Consider the following 5,564-nt stretch of genomic DNA (forward strand, 5'->3'; position numbering starts at 1 on the left):
GCCAAAGAAACATTATTGTACATCCAAATTGCTGGGACCTTGGCTGAGTCTATCTGCTGGAAGCTTTCAGCATATTCTTAGGTCACCGATCTCTAGAAAACAGAAAGTGAGGACATCTCCAGCCCCCACCAGCTTCCTCCGATCTCAGGGTTGCTGCCTCAGCTACTGTCTTCTAGAGGCCAAGCAGAAAGGGTCTGATGCAGCAGCAAGTGCATATGTAAATGTACAGGAAAACGTCTGTAAGATTCTTACCAAATTGTTGAGAGGAACGTCAAAGCAGACTTTGTAGTAATGCCCCTGAATTTTTCCATTGAGAATGTATTCATGTGTTACTTATTTAAGCAAAAAATGAGAGAGAAAGAAAGGTAAAGGAGTGTAACCATGATTTGGAGTAAGTCTCCAAGAATTTGAACAGAAAACAGGGCAAGTGTGGAGACTACAAGATGGACCTTGGTACCAGCTGCCTGCATTTGCAGCCAGCCCTGCCATCTACCCGCTGGGTGACCTGGGGCAAGTTTCTTTCTTTTCTTTTCTTTTCCTTTCTTTTCTTTTCTTTTCTTTTCTTTTCTTTTCTTTTCTTTTCTTTTCTTTTCTCTTCTTTTCTTTTCTCTTCTTTCTTTCTTTCTTTCTTTCTTTCTTTCTTTCTTTCTTCTTTCTTTCTTCCTTTCTTTCTTTCTTTCTTTCTTTTAATATTTATTTGGGGGGCGGGAGGGGCAGAGAGAGAGGGAGACAGACTCCGAAGCAGGCTCCAGGCTCTGAGCTGTCAGCACAGAGCCCCACGTGGGGCTCGAACTCGCGAGCTGTGAGATCGTGACCTGAGCCGAAGTTGGAGGCCCAACTGACTGAGCCACCCAGGCACCCCTGGGGCACGTTTCTTATGCTCTCTGGGCCTCAGTTTCTTAATAAAACGGGGAAAATCAGGGGACATATGCCCCTGGGTTGTTTTGCGGATGAAATGCGTGAACATGGCAGGGTGCTGTGATCATGCCTGACAGAGAAAGTCCTCAAAAAATGTTTTTGTGGTTTTTGGTTGGGAGAAGGTAGCAGGAAACCCTCTCAGTGAAGACACACTGAAGGGGGATCCGGATGAGGGGTCTGGATCTGCCATTACCTAGTTTCTGTGAACTTGGGTCTCAGTTTTATGCCAATACTAATTCTAATATTAACAACAGCAACGTATGTGTTTGCGTACTTACTATCACCCAGGAACCTCACGCGTTTTATTTCGTTGGCTATTCACAACATCTCTCTGAGGCAGATGCTATTATTATTTCCCTTCTCCAAATGAGGAAACAGAGGCTAAGAGGTGTGAAGCAGCTTCCCCGAGGCCACACGGCTACTAAGGCCCAGAGGAGGGATTTGAATTCAGGGCTGTCTGCCAGATGCGAGAGCCTGAGGCGATGCCCACTGCACCACCCTGCCCCATCTGTAAGGTCTTTCCCAGTTTTGCTGGTCTGTGATGCTGGGAGGTGAGTTGCATGCTGGGAGCTAAGAGTTCTGGTTTCAAGTGCTAGTTCTGCTGAGTTTCTGGACCCCAGAGTGGGCCTGTCAGTTTTGTCATCTGTAAACTGGGGCCAAGAAAATGCAGCACCCTGCATTTGAAGGTTGTCTTGCCAGCTGCCTTTAGACCTTTGCTACCTCTTTTTATTTTATCTTCCCAAACACCTCACTCATGAGGTCACGATGAAGATCACAGGATGTAGGTGGAAGGTCTTTGAGATGCTTAAATAGCACCAGGCTTCTAAGCCAGACTACCCAAGAGGAGGGGGAAGGAGGAAGTTGTAGGGAGAGAAATCCGAACCTGATTACATTAAAGGATGCATGTGGGGTTTTGAGAGAACAGTGACTTTTGCACAGAATCTCAGGAGGGAACGCACGGCCGCACACACGCATATGTCCTCACGTAGGCACACGTCTGAGACACCCTGGAAGCTGACATTTGGGGGATGGGGAACAAGGAAGTTGTTAAATTATCCAGCTGTTCTGTCTAAATATGTTGTACATCTTGGCGGCCTGGAAACCTCTGGGTGACTTTTCACTTTACAGTCACCGTCTTGCTGTTTGGACTCAACCTTAGGGCTCTAGAGGAGGAAATAGGAAAGATGAAAAGAGAAACATGGGTAGATTGGAGGCAAGGGGGATGGGGGGGGGGGAAGCACAGAGAGAGAGAGAGAGAGACAGACTGAGAGATAGACTTAGACCCAAACATACAGAGACAGACAGAAAGACAACAGGAGAGAAGCAGACGGGGGAAGTGGGGGGAAAGAGTGAGGGAGAGGAGACCCAAGCAGAGAGACGGAGAGAGATAAACACAGAGACAGAGAAATTCACACAGAGGCAGAGACACAAACACAGGAAGAGATAGAAAGATAGATGAGATAGAGAGACTCACTCAGAGAAAGTCAGACCCGGACGTACAGAGGAAGAGAGAGAAAGAGACAAAGATTGGGAGCAGAGAGACCCACACACAGAGATGGAAGCAACACGGACACAGACACTCAGACATACTCCAAATGACAGATTCGCATGAAGAGATGGGCTGCCTGTCCAAGGAGGAAGTAGGGACAGAGCTGGAGAGGGACAAAGAGATTGAGATGGCGAGAGGCAAACACACAAATGGAGCAGAGAATAGAAAGAGACAGAGAATAAGAGAAACGCTGAGAAAAAGGCAAAGAAACAGAGATCCACAAAGAGAAGAAAATAAACCATTCAAACGAAAAGAGCCGTCAGGATTTTCTGTTCTGCCAAAAAATCTTGGGAGTCAGAATGTGTTGTGTTAGGGCCTTAATGCAAAACATTAATCTCTTCAGAGGAAAGAGTGGGCTTTAAAATATGGTTTTGATGCAAGTAATTGCTCCCCAAACAGGAAATTATTTTATTCATTTTTTCCTTTTCTTCTTAGAACACCAGGACCTTCTGAGGAGCAACCAAAGACAGCATTTGAGTGTTTATCTACTTTCCACAAACATCTCGCGTCAGCGGTTTCTTTTTAACAGGAGGAAAAAGTTTCTGGACAAGAATGAGGCCTCTTGATGAATGCTGTGGGGGCACAGAGTAGACTGCCATGTAGAAAGTGCTAGAACAGGGAAAGAAATCCTCCTGCACTTCTCAGGCTGATGGGTGATGAGTAGTGGCTTCTTAAAGTGCTCTCTGTGAAAAGGAGTTCTGAGGCCACATCTCAGGAAGGAGGATTGCTGTGATCCACAACTGATGTCTGTCACGCTCATGGTGGCCATATCTCGGGAACATGGTCCAAGATATTGACTGGGTGAATTGAGATGGCCACCTTTAAACTGAAGCAGCCACTTTATCCTCAATGCTGCCTTTATGTCTAATGCATAGTTTTCTCAGTAACTGTTTTTTTTTTTTTAACGAATTCTTTAATTTATACTTCTTTGGATGTGAGTTCATTTGAGTCTGTCAGGTCCTACAGCTCAGTGATCCCTCCCAGAAGTGAGTGGCCAGGGAGTGCTGTGAGGAAGGCGGTGCTGTTTCTGTTTCATACACGTGGTCAGCAAAGAACTCACTGGCAGAGTGACATTTGAGCCAAGACTGAGCAAGTGAGGGAGCAAACCATGAGGATATCTGGGGGACGATGTTCCAGGCAGTGGAAACAGCCAGTTCAAAAGCCCTGAGGCAGGACTGTGCTTGACATGTTTGAAGAACAGTGAAGAGGCTGGGATGGCTGGAATGAAGGGAGTGAGAGCCAGAGCAGTGGATGTGGTGGTGAGAGGTGCCTGAGACTAATTCCTATAGGGCTGCACGGTCATATTACAGGCTTTGGCTTTGACCCTGAGCAAGATATGGGCCATCAAAGGATTTAGAGCCTAGAATTGACTTACGTTTTAAGAGGATCCCTCTGGCTGCTGGGCTAAGAACAGACCAGGTAGGAGGAGTGAGGAGGTCACAGCGTTTCCAGATGAGAGGTGATGGTGGCTGGGTCAAGGGAGAAGGAAGGGTCCGATAGGGACCCTTCTCCCCATAGGGAGAAGTGGTCCGATTCTGGATATGTGTTGGAGGCAAGAGATGGCAGAATTTGCTAACGGATTGGATTAGGTGTGGGATGTGAGAGAATAAGAGAGTCAAGGGTGATCCAAGAGGACAAGAGAGTCAGGATGATCCCAAGTTTTGGCCTGAGCAACTTAAAGGATGGAGCTGCTACCACTCCCTGAGTCTGGGAGGGGCTAGTTTAAGGCAACAGATCAGGAGCTCAAGGTCAGACATGGATTCTGGGGTGAGATCATGGAATTCAACTGAAGGCCGTACTGGCTGCATCAGGCGATTGCCCTTTCTTTTTTGCTCCTTCTATGGCCTCTTGGCATGTCTATATTTTGATTCTTCCTCTTCTCTTTGCAAACAAGTTTTCTCTGATTATTTTTTCAACATGCCTCAGCATGAAAACATCTGCCTCTACCCTGATTGGCTACTGCCTCTCTTAGTGTGTGGTTTAGAGCAGCAATTTTCAAATTGTGTGCCAAGGCACCTGGGGGTTCTGCAGCAAACTCATAGGGGCACCATGTAATGTTTTACATTTTCAAGGCAAATACAGTGATAGTTGACATCTCCCCGATGCCTCTTGAACTACTAGCTCAAGGTAGCTCAATGCAGTTTCAGCATTAGACTGCACGACATTCCTTTCCATGCCGCCATATCTTTGTAAGGTGGGTTTTCCGTGGTTGTTGTAATAAAAAGCAATTGTTACTTGAAAGTCAACCTGGAACGGGAAAGAAGGTGTTGCCCAATCTGCTGCCAAGGTTTGAGAATTCACGCAGTGCCCCAACATCCCATTGACAGCAATTGTGATTAAGAATGAAATAAAAAAAATTTCTTTCAATTTATCTTTTCAGAGTCTAAGTTCTTAGGCCATAAATTCTTATGAAATTGTTTGGATCTAGCTACTTAATACATGGAACTGTTACCCATTTCTTTCCACCTAGCGCTTCCCGGAAAAAATGATGGAGAAAATAGATACCCTGCTCGCAGGGGAAGTTTGGGAGCGCCTGCTCGGGACAGCGTCTCTAATCGGTTACTGGCCAGCCAATGGGTTGTCTAGCTTTGGATCAGGTGACCATGACTGATCCAATCAGGTGTCCAGTTGGTCTAGGGCCCGCGCCCTGAGGAGGGGAGTGTGGGCGGGCAGGTAGGTAAATCACTTCCCTTAACCATATCCCTGACGCCAACTCGCGCGTTAACTGCAGAAACCTTACTGTAAGTCTCAGCCTGAGCCCTGCTGGTGTGGGGAGTTGTAAGATCCCAGAACTTGGTCACCTTTAAGACTCTTTCAATCCTTTAGGATCCATTTTGGCGTCCATCCCTCGTCTCTGACACGCCTGGCACACATTGTGGTAATTTCTATTTTTCAGCTGCTGAGCCTTCCTGAATTTGGGACTTGCCCCCATAACGGCTCTCCCGGGGGCAGGCGGCGCCCACTCCCAAGGAAGCAGAGGTTGGCGAGTCCTATCTGAGCCTCGCCTGCAGCTGGCTCGACCCGTCAGATGCCCGCACTGAGGGTTTTGACCGTGGAGTCGGCAAAGCGGCAGGGACAGGGAGAAATTGAGGGGGGC

At 47.2% G+C, this 5,564-nt stretch overlaps 1 long non-coding RNA gene across 1 annotated transcript; it reads left to right on the plus strand.

Annotated features, from left to right (window-relative positions):
* Positions 1-888: 888 nt before the first annotated feature.
* On the plus strand, positions 889-4,834 carry LOC123587449. The gene is made up of 2 exons (XR_006707322.1): positions 889-1,469; positions 2,903-4,834. It is a non-coding gene; the product is annotated as an uncharacterized LOC123587449 (long non-coding RNA).
* Positions 4,835-5,564: the final 730 nt, after the last annotated feature.

The sequence above is a fragment of the Leopardus geoffroyi genome, chromosome D3 (assembly GCF_018350155.1).
Source record: "Leopardus geoffroyi isolate Oge1 chromosome D3, O.geoffroyi_Oge1_pat1.0, whole genome shotgun sequence".
Lineage (NCBI taxonomy): Eukaryota > Metazoa > Chordata > Mammalia > Carnivora > Felidae > Leopardus > Leopardus geoffroyi.